This window comes from Ranitomeya imitator, chromosome 6, assembly GCF_032444005.1.
Source record: "Ranitomeya imitator isolate aRanImi1 chromosome 6, aRanImi1.pri, whole genome shotgun sequence".
Lineage (NCBI taxonomy): Eukaryota > Metazoa > Chordata > Amphibia > Anura > Dendrobatidae > Ranitomeya > Ranitomeya imitator.
In genome coordinates this window covers 545,564,412-545,581,074 of record NC_091287.1, presented here as the reverse complement: position 1 = coordinate 545,581,074, position 16,663 = coordinate 545,564,412, and positions in this window count along the sequence as shown.

Genomic DNA, 16,663 nt, shown 5'->3' with positions numbered 1-16,663 from the left:
AGCCCCATAGGCACACCCTATAGCACAAGGCAGCCTCCATAGGCAGACTCTATATCACAAGACAAAACCCATTGGCAGACTCTGTAGTATAAGGCAGCCCCCATAGGCAGACTCTGTAGTATAAGGCAGCCCCAATAGGCAGACTGTAGTATAAGGCAGACCCCCCATTGGCAGACTCTGTAGTATAAGGCAGACCCTCCATAGGCATACTCTGTAGTAAAAGGCAGACCACGACATAGGCAGACTCTGTAGTATAAGGCAGACCCCCCATGGGCAAATTCTGTAGTATAAGGCAGACCTCCACATAGGCAGACTCTGCGGTATAAGGCAGACCCTCCATAGGCAGAATCTGTAGTATAAGTCAGGTCCCCAATATACAGACTCTATAGTATAAGGCAGACCACTCTTATAGACAGACTCTGTAGTATAAGGCAGCACTCATAAAAATAGTAAATAAATACTCACCTCTCTTCCTCCTGGTTCCTGTGCTGCTCCAAGCTCCCGCTCATCTCCTGACAGCGGGCGCCGGGTAGTGACGTCATCATGCCTGCTGTCAATGTCTGAGTCAGACGCCGACAGGGGGATGATGAGAGACGGAGCCTAACGCTCCGTCTCTCATCAGTGCGGTCAGCTATATCGGCATCCAGCCGAAACAGCTGAACCTGTGATGACAGGCGGGTGGCCCACTACTGGCACCGGGCCCCCCTAGCGGCTGAGCAGGGAGATCGATTTTCCTGCTCTGCAGCAGAATGTATCTGTATCGGCTTGCTGTGCACACGCCTATACAGTTACAGTATCGTAGCTCTGGGTGGGCCTCCTCAAGTTTGCCTACTGACAAAGACATGAACAGTCTATAATTTTAAAGATAGTTTAATCTTAAAGATAGTTTAATCTTAACATTGAGAGGTAGAATATCAAATAAAATCCAGAAAATCACATTGTATAAATTATATAAAATTATTTGCATTTTGCAGTGAGAAATAAGTATTTGATCCCTCTGGCAAACAAGACTTAATACTCGGTGGGAAAACCTTTGCTCCCAAGGACAGCAGTCAAACTTTTTTGTAGCTGGAGAAGAAGTTTGCGCACATCAGGAGGAATTTTGGTCCACTCCTCTTTGCAGATCATCTCTAAATAATTAAGATTTTGAGGCAGATGCTTGGCAACTCGGAGCTTCATCTCCCTCCATAAGTTTCCTATGGGATTAAGGTCTGGAGACTGGCTAGGCCACTCCATGACCTTAATGTGCTTCTTTTTGAGCCACTCCATTGTTGCCTTAGCAGTACGTTTTGAGTCATTGTGTTGATGCAAGACCCAGCCACGACCCATTTTTATTGTCCTGATGGCAGGAAAGAGGTTGTCACTTAGGATTTTACGGTACATGGTGCTAGGGTTAGTGGATTGCGCTAAATAAAATAAAGACTAGAGCGCATTTGCAACCCGGGGTCCACCGTGCAGAGATGAAAAACTGCTGCTAGTGAATAATGAAGTAATACACGGCGAGCTTTTACCTGTACACACTGGGTTTAACGCCACTCAGTGTGAACAGCACATGAACTGGACTCTCATACAGAAACTAAACAGATGCTCTGCAACTGATCTGTGCCACTCGCACACAGAAACTAAACAGATGCTCTGCAACTGAGCTCTGTCATTCGCACACAGAACCAGAACAGATGCTTTGTATAATACCCTGGCTAGAGTTGTGCTTGCTTTGGAACTCTACTGTGCTAATCGCACACATGTAGGAACTGGATGATAAGCCAAAGGCTAATTGCCCCCACTGATGCTAGATGCCTGCCTACATGTACAGAGCCAAGACTAGACAGACACATAACACATGCAGACAAAGTAGTAGAGTGTCAAGTGGCAAAGCCACACATAAATGATACTAGAGCACAGGCGTGCAGCTCTGAGAGTCTTTTATACACTAGACTCATGTCCAGATGGACAGGACCTTGCCCGTGGACTAATCCAGAGCTGCCACATCGCCAGAGCAGCTGATGTCCATCCACAAACGAGAAGACGCCACCTCACGGACATGCTCAGTAAGATGATTTCTGGACTTAGACTCCAGAGCTTTAGGCTTCAGCTGCCTATCGCTGGTTGCTATATACTTGGCTGGAGTGGCAGCAGTAACCAAACGAACACTGTGAGCCTGAGCAAGATGCTGGGACTGACGTCTATACTGAGCAGCACCTGCAGCGGCTGAGTCCAAATGGGAGACCACAGAGGCAGATAAGGCTTGGGATCTATCCCGTGCAGCAGGAAGATCGCGATGCCTAAAATATGGCTCCACCAATTCTCCCATTGATGTGGTTAAGTATTTCTGTCCCCTTAGCAGAAAAACACCCCCCAAACATAATGTTTCCACTTCCATGCTTGACAGTGGTGATGGTGTTCTTTGGGTCATAGGCAGCATTTCTTTTCCTCCAAACACAGCGAGTTGAGTTAATGCCAAAGACCTCAAATTTTGTCTCATCTGACCACAGCACCTTCTCCCAATGACTCACAGAATCATCCAGGTGTTCATTGGCAAACATCAGCCGGGCCTGCACATGTGTCTTCTTGAGCAGGGGGACCTTGTGGCAACTGCAGGATTTGAAACCTTTATGGCGTAATGTGTTACCAATGTTTTTTTTACGACTGTGGTCCCAGCTGCCTTGAGATCATTAACAATTTCCCCCATGTAGTTTTAAGCTGAGCTCTCACCTTCCTCATGATCAAGGATACCCCACGAGGTGAGATTTTGCATGGTGCCCCAAATTGATGTCAATTGACAGTCATTTTGTATTTCTTCCATTTTCTTACTATTGCACCAACAGTTGTCTCCTTCTCACCCAGCATCTTATTTATGACTTTGTAGCCCATTCCAGCTTTGTGCTGGTCTATGATCTTGACCCTGACATCCTTTTACAGCTCTTTGGTCTTGCCCATGTTGTTGAGGCTAGAGTCTGACTGATTAATTGAGTCTGTGGACAGGAGTCTTTTATAAAGGTGAGTATGCAAGACAGCTGTCTTTAATGCAGGTAACGAGTTGATAAGGAGCATCTAACTGGTCTGTAGGAGCCAGAACTCTTAATGGTTGGTATGGGATCACATACTTATTTCTCACTGCAAATTTATATAATTTATGCAATGTGATGTTAGGGTTGACGGATTGCACTAAATCTAAATTATGATGAAGTCCGATCGCAACCTAGGGTCCACTGTGCAGAGATGGAAAACTGCAGCTAATGCGAACAATGGCAGAACACACAGAGATCGATAGCTAGCTGGCACTGAGTTACAATAAATATATTATGAATAATGGCTCTGCAATAGAGCTGTGTCACTTGCACACAGTAATGGAAAAGATGCTCTGCAGTAGAGCTGTGTCACTCGTACACAGTAACAGAGCTGGAATGGCACTAAACACAATCCCTGTTAACCTCACAGGAGAACACAACCCTTACAGGGGCAAGGGAACAGGTAGTTGACACAATCCCAGCGTTTGCACGCACACGAACTCCGAAGGTGCCGGAATTCTAAAGCCTGCCCTGAGTACATGCAGAGTAGTCCACATTACCATTATGTTCGACACACACGTATGATATGAATGATCATAACGCACCGGCATGCGCTCCAAAGAACCTTTTATATGTTCCACTTAAATCCAGTCAGGCGGGTTCTTGCTCGAGGACCAATCCGTAACTGCCACATCACCCGAGCAGCTGACGACCGACCACCAATGAGAAGTCGCCACCTCACGAGCATGCTCAGTAGAGTTATTTCTGGACTTATCCTTTGGAGTCTCTGTTTGCCGCTGCTTATTGTTGATTACCATAGCTTTGGCTGGGAGGCCAGCAGTAACCAACTGAACAGCCCGAGTCAGAGCAAAACGCTGAGACCGATGTCTTTGCTGAGCAGGCTCCACTGTGGCCGGAGCAGAATGGGAGACCGCAGAGGCAGACAAGGCTTGGTATCTACCCTGTGCAGTGGGATAATCCAGTGATTTTCTGGATTTTATTTTTTGATATTCTATCTCTCAATGTTAACATTAACCTAACCTTAAAATTATAGACTGTCCATGTCTTTGTCAGTGGGCAAACTTACAAAATCAGCAAGGGATCAAATACTAATTTCGCCCACTGTAAATATTAATATAGTAGCAAGCAAAAGAGCCTAGAAAAGGCAAAAACATTTAAAATTGCACAAATTGTGCCAGAACCTGTTTCTTACCAAATGCCAAATATTGGCATTGAGACATACAACCTATAAAACAGGCATGATAACTAGGGATGAGTAAACGTGCTCGGTGATACTCAGTTAACAATCGATTATCACCGTGCTCAGTTGTACTCGTTACTCGGGGAGTAATGGGCAGTGCGCTTTGTTAAACTCGAATCCCCACCCAGTATTTTTGGCACTAGTTACGCAGCCAATAAGCATGCAGGGATTGTCTGTGCATCACTGTAATGAGGTATCCATCTTGGTAGTGACATTACTGTGATTGGCTGGCTGTGTGACTTCATCAGGAGTTATAAAAGAACAGATGCTACCCGGCTCGCTACACTGACACCATTGCACAGCTCAGTGTATTGTAGGGAGAGAGTGCTTGTCTTGGCCTATGTGCACATTATAACAAATCAGAGGCCTGTAGTGTTGATACTGGTACTGAAGTATCAAACTAGAAGAGTTTGATGTAATCATTTACGTTACTGTTTGTATCACATACAATCTGCATTTAGCCTAGGGAGGGAGCGAGAGTCGCAGGAGCAGGGAGAGTGACAGAATCCAGTCTGTGGATAGGGATTAGGCCTGTGCAGCTTGTGGGCAAACATATGGCGGCAGTTTTTTCTGTAGGGGTGAAAAAATTGAATATATTTTGATCCATTCAGTATTACATGATTTGTGTTACTTTTTGGTGTTATAAAACATTTCAAAAAATCCTTACAAAATTTCCATGGGTTAAATTTATGATAGCAGGAAGCTAAAGAGGGGGAGAGAAAACAAGAGAGCGCTACCTAAGCGCAGTAAAAAAAAAACGTTAAAATGACAAGGGGGATGCGTTTGTATATGCTCACCTGTAAGGGTTGTGCAGACTAGGCACAACTCTGTGAATTATTTTGTTAAGCGTTGGATTCCAAGTTTGTGGCTTGCTGTCCATCCGAATAGGGTGAAGAAGTGTTAGTCCTGTTCCATTCACTGCTCCAAATGGAAATAGAGTGGAAAAATAGTTTTGGAAGCACTTCCCTCTTGTAGCTGGAAACCCCAAAAGACCTTGATTCTGGAATAACATCCAGGTGGTGTTCCAGAGTAACAGTATTACACTTGCGAGTTTAAAATTAATTTTATTCTAAAAATATTTTTACGTGCTCATGCACTAACAACATAAAAAAAAGTAAAAAAATTAACACAACGTGTTTCTGCTCTAAATGAGCCTTCCTCAGGTGTATGAAGGGATGTGGCATATAGTTTTATATACAACTCCATCAGATGTTGGTGTGGATACAATCTTGAAAACTCTTGTCTTTCCTGTATTGGTAAAAACAGTTGATGATGGATATATATATATAGAGAGAGCAATATATTTATATTGTAGCATTCTAAGAAAATTGTCATATTAACCCCTTAGCGATTGCCGATACGCCTTTTAACGGCGGCCGCTAAGGGTACTTAAACCACAGCGCCATTAATTAACAGCGCTGTGGAAAAAGTGAATAGCGCCCCCCAGAGTCGGATTTTCTCCGGGGTCTCGGCTGCCGGGGGTAGCCGAGACCCCAGAGAACATGATTCGGGGGGGTTTTAACCAACCCCGCATTTGCGATCGCCGGTAATTAACCGTTTACCGGCGATCGCAAAAAAAAAAACCGTGATCTTTTTAATTTCTCTGTCCTCCGATGTGATTGCACATCAGAGGACAGAGAAAACGGGTCCCGGGTAGCCCCCCGATACTCACCTATCTCCCCCGGTGCTCCTCGTGGCTCCCGGTGGGCGCCGCCATCTTCAAAATGGTGGGCGCATGCGCAGTGCGCCCGCCGGCCGGCACCGGGAGAATCTTTGGGGTCTCGGCTGCCGGGGGTAGCCGAGACCCCAAAGAACATGATCGGGGTCGGTTTTACCGACCCCTGTTTTGCGATCGCCGGTATGGTTGAGCGACCTTTACTTTTATAGGATCGGGACGGGTTTCACGAAACCCGACTTTTTCAAAAGTCGGGTCGAGTGAAATCGGCCGATCCTATGAAAAAGTCGGGGTCGGGGTCGGACGAAACCCGAAACCCAATGCAGTGCATTGGGTTTCCATGGTTCCCAGGGTCTGAAGGAGCGGAAACTCTCCTTCAGGCCCTGCGATCCATATTTTAGTGTAAAATAAAGAATTAAAATAAAAAATATCGCAATACTTACCCTCTGACGCGCCCTGGTACCAACCGGGAACCTTCCTTCCTTAGAAACAGCCTTCCAGGACCTTGCGGTGACGTTCGCGGTGACGTCGCGGCTTGTGATTGGCCGCGCGGCCGCCCATGTGACCGCTCGCGCGGCCAATCACAAGCCGTGACTTCACCGCGACGTCACCGAAGGTTCTGGAAGGGCTGATTCTTAGGAAGGAAGGCTGCCGGAAAGAAGCAGGGCGCGTCCGAGGGTGAGTATATTCCTATTAGGTATATACTCACCCTCGGACGCGCCCTGCTTCTTTCCGGCAGCCTTCCTTCCTAAGAATCAGCCCTTCCAGGACCTTCGGTGACGTCGCGGTGACGTCGCGGCTTGTGATTGGCCGCGCGAGCGGTCACATGGGCGGCCGCGCGGCCAATCACAAGCCGCGACGTCACCGCGAACGTCACCGCAAGGTCCTGGAAGGCTGTTTCTAAGGAAGGAAGGTTCCCGGTTGGTACCAGGGCGCGTCAGAGGGTAAGTATTGCGATATTTTTTATTTTAACCCCTTAATGACAGCCAATACGTCTTTTAACTGACCTGAGATATAAGAGAATAGGCTCCCCATACAGGTAACAATGCGGCTGCTGTCAGCTGTACACTATAGCTGACAACTTGCTGTATAAGCCACCATCAGTGATTGCACCGTCCAAATCTGTTTAACCCCTTAGATGCTGCTGTAAATAGTGACTACATCATTATATATGGTTAACATAGTGTGGGGGCTTCCTCTTTATCTCAATTGGTGCCCTCAGATCATGATTGTGTGGTCCTGATGTTTGCGATGGCAATTCATGACCAAATAGCGGCCTTAGAGTCTGCCGGCTGTTCTAATCTGTTCAGAAGTTAGAGGCATTTAGGTAATAAAAATACACATTTTCACTTCTGTCATATCACTTTGCATTAATTCCTGTAAAGCACCTGAAGGGTTAATAAACTACCTGACAGCAGTTTTCGATATGTCAGGGGGTGCTGTTTTTAAAATGGTATCACGTTTGGGAGTTTCCCAATATATGAGACCCCTAAAGTCACTTCAAACATGGATAAGTCCCTAAAAAAATAAATTTTTTAAATTTCCTTGAAAAAATGAAAAATTGCTGCTACAATTTTAAACCTCCTAAAATGCTAACAAAATAAAATAACATTTTACAAATGATGCTGATGTAAAGCCGACATGTGGGAAATATTATTTATTAATGGTTTGCTGTGGTATGACCATCTGGATTAAAGGGATAATCATTCAAATTTTGAAAATTGCAAATTTTTTAACATTTTTCTCAAATTTTTGATATTTTTTATAAATAAACACAAAACATATTGACCTAAATTTACCAATATCATAAAGTATAATGTGTCACGAAAAAACAGTCTCAAAATCACTGGAATTTGTTGAAGCGTTGCAGAGTTATTACCACATAAAGTGACACTGGTCAGATTTCAAAAATTTGGCTCCGTCACTAAGGGGTTAATTCTTTATTTTACACTTAAATCTGAATTCCGATACCAATTCCCGATATAAACATATCGGGAATCGGTATCGGAATTGCGATTCTAGATTCAAAAGATCGCCGACTTCATGGCCGACCCCACACAGGGGTCGGGTCGGGTTTCATGAAACCCGACTTTGCCAAAAGTCGGCGACTTTTGAATATTTTCGACCCGTTTCGCTCAACCCTAATCGCCGGCAATTAACTGTTTACCGGCGACCGCAAAAAAAAAAAAATCAAAGTGTAATTCTCTGTCTTCTGATGTGATCGCACATCAGAGGACAGAGAAATAGGGGGATTCGGGGACCCTATTATACTTACCGGTGTCCCTGGATCCTCCTGCTGCTCCTCCTGACTGTCGGGGAAAAGAAAATGGCGGGCGCATGCGCAGTGTGCCCGCCATCTATCGCCATCTGCCGGCCGACAGGAGAAGAGCAGTTGGGGCTAAAATTAGGGTTATTGTTAGGGCTAGGGTTAGGGCTAGGGTTAGAGCTAGGGCTAGGGTTAGGGCTAGAGTTAGGGCTAGGGTTAAGGTTAGGGCTAGGGCTAGGGTTAGGGCTAGGGTTAGGGTTAGGGCTAGGGTTAGGGCTAAGGTTAGGGCTAGGGTTAGGGCTAGGGTTAGGGCTAAAGTTAGGGTTAGGGCTAGGGTTAGGGTTAGGGTTGGGGCTAAATTTAGGGTTAGGGTTGGGGCTAAATTCAGGGTTAGGGTTCTTTCACACTTACGTCGGTACGGGGCCGTTGTGAAAATTGTGCACAACGTGGGCAGCGGATGTAGTTTTTCAACGCATCCGCTGCCCAATCTATGTCCTGGGGAGGAGGGGTCGGAGTTACGGCCACACATGCGCGGTCAGAAATGGCGGACGCGACGTACAAAAAAAGTTACATTGAACGTTTTTTGTGCCGACGGTCCACAAAAACACAACTGATCCAGTGCACGACGGACGCGACGGGTGGCCATCCGTCACGATCTGTCAGCAATACAGGTCTATGGGCAAAAAAATGCATCCTGCGGGCACATTTGGAGTATCCGTTTTTTGTCCAAAACGACGGATTGCGACGGGTGCCAAACGACACAAGTGTGAAAGTAGCCTTAGGGCTAGGGTTAGGGTTGGGGCTAAAGTTAGGGCTAGGGTTGGGGCTAAAGTTAGGGTTAGATTTGGGGTTAGGGTTTGGATTAGAGTTGGTATTAGGGTTAGGGTTGGCATTAGGGTTACGCTTGGGATTAGGGTTAGGTTTGGGATTAGGGTTAAGGTTAGGGTTGTGATTAGGGGTGTATTGGGATTAGGGTTAGGTTTGAGGTTAGGGTTAAAATTAGGATTAAGGGTGTGTTGGATTTAGGGTTTTGATTAGGGTTATGGTTATGGTTGACATTAGGGTTGTTTTGGGGTAAGGGTTGTGATTATCGTTAGGTTTAGTGATTAGGATTATGGATCGGGTTGGGATAAGGGTTAGGGGTGTGTTGGGGTTAGGGTTGGAGCTAGAATTGGGGGGTTTCCACTGTTTAGTTACATCAGGTGGTCTTCAAACACGACAGCCAATTTTGCGCTCAAAAAGTCAAATGGTGCTCCCTCCCTTCTGAGCTCTGCCGTGCGCCCAAACAGTGGGTTACCCCCACATATGGGGCATCAGCGTACTCGGGATAAATTGGACAACTTTTGGGGTCCAATTTCTCCTGTTACCCTTGTCAAAATAAAAACTTGGGGGCTACAAAATCTTTTTTGTGGAATAAAAAATATTTTTTTATTTTCACGACTCTGCATTCTAAACTTCTGTGAAGCACTTGGGCATTCAAAGTTCTCACCACACATCTAGATAAGTTCCTTGGGGGTCTAGTTTCCAAAATGGGGTCACTTGTGGGGGGTTACTACTGTTTAGGTACATCAGGGGCTCTGCAATCGCAACATAACGCCCACAGACCATTCTATCAAAGTCTGCATTCCAAAACAGCGCTCCTTCCCTTCCGAGCTCTGCCGTGCGCCCAAACAGTGGTTTACCCCCACATATGGGGCATCAGAATACTCGGGATAAATTGGACAACAACTTTTGGGGTCCAATTTCTCCTGTTACCCTTGTGAAAATAAAAACTTGGGGGCTACAAAATCTTTTTTGTGGAAAAAAAATATTTTTTTATTTTCACGACTCTGCATTCTAAACTTCTGTGAAGCACTTGTGCATTCAAAGTTCTCACCACACATCTAGATAAGGTCAAATTTCTCCTGTTACCTTTGTGAAAATAAAAATTTGGGGGCAAAAAGATCATTTTTGTAGAAAAAATGCGATTTTTTTATTTTCACGGCTCAACGTTATAAACTTCTGTGAAGCACATGGAGGTTCAAAGTGCTCACCACACATCTAGATAAGTTCCTTAAGGGGTCTAGTTTCCAAAATGGTGTCACTTGTGGGGGGTTTCCACTGTTTAGGCACATCAGGGGCTCTCCAAACGCGACATGGCGTCCGATCTCAATTCCAGACAATTCTACATTGAAAAAGTAAAACGGCACTCCTTCTCTTCCTAGCTCTGCGGTGTGCCCAAACAGTGGTTTAACCCCACATATTGGGTATCAACGTACTCAGGAGAAATTGCACTACAACTTTTGTGGTCTAATTTCTCCTGTTACCCTTGTGAAAATAAGAATTTGTGGGCGAAAAGGTCATTTTTGTGTAAACAAATGCAATTTTTTATTTTCACGGCTCTACGTTATAAACTTCTGTGAAGCTCTTGGGGGTTCAAAGTGCTCACCACACATCTAGATAAGTTCCTTAAGGGGGTCTAGTTTACAAAATGGTGTCACTTGTGGGGGGATTCCACTGTTTAGGCACATCAGGGGCTCTCTAAACGTGACATGGCGTCCGATCTCAATTTCAGCCAATTCTGCATTGAAAAAGTCAAACGGCGCTCCTCCAATTCCAAGCTCTGCGGTGCACCCAAACAGTGGTTTACCCCCACATATGGGGTATTGGCGTATTCAGGAGAAATTGCATAACAAAATTTATGGTTACATTTTTGTTTTTACACTTGTGAAAATAAAAAAAATGGTTCTGAATTAAAATGTTTGCAAAAAAAAGTTAAATGTTCATTTTTTCCTTCCACATCGTTTCAGTTCCTGTGAAGCATGTAAAGGGTTAATAAACTTCTTGAATGTGGTTTTGAGAACCTTGATGGGTGTAGTTTTTAGAATGGTGTCACACTTCATTATTTTCTATCATATAGACCCCTCAAAATGACTTCAAATGTGATGTGGTCCCTAAAAAAAAAGGTGTTGTAAAAATGAGAAATTGCTGGTCAACTTTTAACCCTTATAACTCCCTAACAAAAAAAAATTTTGGTTCCAAAATTGTGCTGATGTAAAGTAGACATGTGGGAAATGTTATTTATTTACTATTTTTTGTGACATATCTCTCTGATTTAAGGGCATAAAAATACAAAGTTTGAAAATTGCAAATATTTAAAAATTTTCACCATATTTCCGTTTTTTTCATAAATAATCACAAGTAATATCAAAGAAATGTTACCACTAACATGAAGTACAATATGTCACGAAAAAACATTCTCAGAATCAGCGGGATCCGTTGTAGAGTTCCAGAGTTATAACCTCATAAAGTGACAGTGGTCAGATTTGCAAAAATTGGCTCGGTCATTAAGTACCAAATTGGCTCTGTCACTAAGGGGTTAATTTCTATTCAAATATAAACATTCAACCTACTAGACAAAGAGAGAAGACCTCCCCAAACAGGTCATCTCCGTCTCTGTGCAAACCAATCATTTCAAATAAATCCCTAACGGTCTCTTCTGTCTTTATGTTGTTTTAAGTTTTTTGTTTTTATATAAAAAAACACCAGTATCAATTGATGTTGTATTGTCTTATAACTAGTGTTGAGCATTCCGATACCGCAAGTATCGGGTATCGGCCGATACTTGCGGTATCGGAATTCCGATACCGAGATCCGATACTTTTGTGGTATCGGGTATCGGTATCGGATCAATAGGGATGTGTAAAATAAAGAATTAAAATAAAAAATATTGATATGCTCACCTCTCCGGCGGCCCCTGGACATCACGCTGGTAACCGGCCGGCTTCTTTGTTTAAAATGAGCGCGTTTAGGACCTGCGAATGACATCGCGGCTTCTGATTGGTCGCGTGCCGCTCATGTGACCGCCACGCGACCAATCAGAAGCCGTGACGTCATTCGCAGGTCCTTAATTCCTAGAATTAGGAGTTTAGTGAATGAGAATGACGTCGCGGCTTCTGATTGGTCGCGTGGCGGTCACATGAGCGGCACGCGACCAATCAGAAGCCGCGACGTCATTCGCAGGTCCTAAACGCGCTCATTTTAAACAAAGAAGCCGGCCGGTTACCAGTGTGATGTCCAGGGGCCGCCGGAGAGGTGAGCATATCAATATTTTTTATTTTAATTCTTTATTTTACACATCCCTATGGATCCCAGGGCCTGAAGGAGAGTTTCCTCTCCTTCAGACCCTGGGAACCATGAGAATACCTTCCAATACTTGATGTCCCATTGACTTGTATTGGTATCGGATATCGGTATCAGCGAGATCCGATATTTTTCGGGTATCGGCCGATACTATCCGATACCGATACTTTCAAGTATCGGACGGTATCGCTCAACACTATTTATAACCCTTTCCTCAATTTGCCACTTGTTTATTCTCGAATTGCTTGTATTATTTTTTAATAGATATGTAATTATAAAAAATAAAATGTAATCATAAAAATAAAATGTCTTACCCATACACTACTCTTTGTTCTGAGCTCATTTTTTTTTTAAATATACTGTATAACATTCCAAAAAAAGTGTTTACATTTTTTTCACAGTACTACGTGGTCTGTGGTACATTTCTGGTCAACTATAAAACTGAAAAAAGCATAAAAAAAATGTCAGTCTTTAATTTCTCAGTCATACAGCTGTTATTCATTTCTGTGATATCTATCACTACAAAAAAGCGTTAAAAAAAAAAAGCTTAATTACATTTCTCACCCATATACTTTTCCATGGTCTGGGGTAAATTTCTGTAATATTATATAGCAATACAAAAAAGCATTACAACAAAATGGCTGGATAACAGTTCATATCCATACAGTATTCCATCAGGTGGACATTTCCCGTAATCTATAAAACTGAAAGAAAGCATTAAAAATGTTTTGCAGTCTTTAATTTCTCAGCCATATAGCTTCACGTGTTCTGTGATACATTTCTGTAACATTTGTAGCTCCAAAAAAGCATTAAAAAATTAGCTGGATTGGATTTCTCATCCATACACTGGAGACATTTGGTGGTCTGGAGACATTTCCTGTAATCTATAAATTTAAAAAAAGTGTTAAAAAATGTTGCAGTCTTTCATTTCTCAACCATAGAGCTTCACATGTTCTGATAAATTTCTCTAGGTGAACTGCAGTGAATTCACCACTGCTCCTTGAGACTTTTTCTCACTGTGCTAGTGGTGATCTCACTGAGATCCCACAGTTCAGGGGCCCGGCTGAGAACGCAGCCTCAGCGACCGGTGGTAACATTGATCATGCCGCAGCTAGTCACTGAGACTGCGAACCCATCAGCTCATTCCCAGGGGGTTCTCAGCCTGTGACATCTTGGCACCGTCCAGGCTGAAAACTGTTTAGCCCCCAGATGGATTATGGTGTGGGACAGAATGACAAACAGGAGAGGGATATGGTTGTTTTAATTTTCTATTTATTACAGGAGACAAAAAATTCAATGGAATGGGCGTTAAATGGGTATAACTGTGTTTGCTATTTTTTTTTTTAAAAATGAGAAAATGTGTTTCGTTTTTATTTCAAACAAAAAACTTTATACTTGCTGTGTGTTTATTTACAATATTACTATAGGATTAGTAATGGATCCGTGTCTTATAGATGCCTCTCCATTACTAAGCTGTGAGCTTGATGCAACCGGACAATACAAAGGTGACATCAACCCCACAAATATGTACACCACTTGCCACCACCATAGGGAAAGTGGGAACAGCTGGGCAAAGCGCCAGAATTGGAACATTTAATAGATGTGCCTTTTCTGGGTGACTGCGGGCTGCTATTTTTAGGCTTGGGGGGCAATATCCATGGCAATTTATCAGCCTGAGAATACCAACCACCAGCTGTCTGCTTTAGCTTGGCTGATTGTCAAAAAAGGGGGAGACTCCATGCCTTTTTTTAAATTATTTATTTAAATAATTTAAGGAAATGGCATGGGGACCTCTGTATTCTTGATAACCAGCCTTGCTAATGCTGACAGCTGAGGGTTGCAGCCCACAGATGTCAGTTTGCCTGGCCGGCTATCAAATATACATGGGAACTCATGACATTTTCTTTTTAAATGATATATTTAGAGCACAGGCACCAGCTGATGAATATTCACATCAGCCGCACCTGTTAGCAGGCAACGGTTGATGAGTATTTCCATAGGCTGATGCCAGTGACAGGAGGTAAACTTTTTACTTCCAATGACAGCGGCGGGCTCAAACAGTCATTTGACAGTGTGGGAACTACGGCTCTCTGACCAGTGGTATTGATTATAGTTGAGCAAATTTGTTCCGAATACGATCATAAGCGATTATTGTTTTTGCAATATTCGTCAAACACCGTGGGAAATAGTTAGTGATGAGATCACCTCAGTTCATCCCGGCTGGGAATGCAGCTTTCGATGTTGTAAGTACGGTTTAATTAAGATTCACTAAAGGAGTCTGTGTCATTCTTTTAATTAAATGACTATTTTACTGGGTGTCTGTGTTTTTATACAAAATGGCTATGGGGTTATTTATGGGAGCATCTTATTGATGTCACCTGACAATAAAAAGGTAATACAACTATCACCCCACTTGCCACCTCTACAGGGCAAATTGGAAGAATGAGACTAAGTGCCAGAATTGGCATATCTTATAGATGCGCCTTTTCTGGGGAGACTTAGAGCTGATGTTTTTTTGCTGGGGGAGGAAGTATCCATGGCCCCTTCCTAGGCTATTAATATCATTAAAATGTTTTGTTATTATATTGCTTATTAGTAGGGTATTGCATCTTCTTTGGTATATTTTTTGTTGGTAAATAACCCTTAAAAAACTTGTCTAAAAATGTATCTGTATTATATTGCTCATCCATACACTTTTACATTTTCTTGGGTAGATTTCAATGATACATATATCCCTAAAAAAACTTGTATTGGTATTATATTGCTCACCCATAGACTATTCTGTGGTCTGGGGTACATTTCGTTGGTATATAACCCTTAAAAAAGCTTGTACAATATTTATTGGTATTATATTGCTCATCCATTAACTTTTACTTATTATTGGGTACATTTTGATGGTATTTAAGCCTCAAAAAACTTCTACAAAATTTTAACGCTATTATAATGCTCACCCATAGACTACTCCGCTTTCTGGAATATATTATGTTGGTACATAACCTGAAAATCTGTAAAAAAAAAAAACGTATAGGTATTTTATTGCTCATCCACAGACTTTTACATATTTGTGGGAAGATTTCAGTGGTATATAAGCCTCAAATTTTTTTAGTATTATATTGGTTCTCCAAAGTCTATTCCATGGTCTTGAGTATATTTCCTTGGTATATGACCCTCAACAGTGCATATCCTTTATGAGTCTAGGAGCACCAATACATGACAATTTGAACAGAATGTGTATGAGGCCCTTCTTTATGTCTAATACAGGGCGTATCAGAGTTCCTGTAAGTCCCTAATTTTTGACAGTTCTTGCTTCCATCATAAATTCAACTGAAATATCTTATTTTTTAATAAAAAAACAATTTGGTTTACTTAAATTATATTTTTTTAAATATTTGTCTGTTTAAATTTTGCCTTACGTACAAGTCAATATATTGGAAAAAATGTTTTCTTTCCTGTAATATTCAATTTCTCGGCGGTTTGGAATGATTTATTGTCAGTCCTTAAAGTGGAGCAAAAATGTGACACCATTGTTGTCAGCAGCGATCTGGGAGTCAGAGATGCTTCCAGAGGGTCTTCACCATGCTGATCTCCTTCCATTTAGCACTTTTCCCATCCGTTTACACATATTCACTGTCCCCCAGGTCTCTTTGTAGGGTCTCCGTGAAAAAAGCTGGGCTTTCCCTTTGACTTCCATTATACTCATTACTCGAAATGATCATTTTCGTATTTGGAATTGCTCAGTTCGAGCAACAAGGACCCAAGCATTTTAGTGATTACTTTTCCTTAATGATAGCCAATAGAGCCATGTAAATATGGTGAATATCCGAGATACATATCGCTAAAGTGATGTCAACTCTTATTCAGGGAAGATAAAAGCTGCAATGCACAGTAAATAATGCAATATCAAAAAAAAACAAGGAATAATTATGAGCATTAATGTGCCATGTGCACATCAGATGGGAAAAGAGGACTCTAGGCGTATCGCCACAGGAGGAGGCTTCCTCAGGGGGTCTATGTTTGCTATATACAGCACCTATGCACTTTTTTATTCTGTCCAGCTTGATAAAAGATAGAGTTGTAACTGAAATGTGTCACGAGTTAGATATCCTGGGGCTCGGGACTCCATTCCTATCACTAAAACATGGGGGCACCCTAGCTATTCCTGCTCCCGTATCACTTCTAAAGGTGAAGACACCGGGGCCATGTACTTTGCTGAGCTCCTAGTTCAGCCTTAAGCGGTCCCCTCCACTAACCAGGGAAATGGAGAGCGTATAAGAATACACAAGGAGAGGGGAGTGTTCAATACTGAATAGCTGAGTCCATCAAAGCTGAAT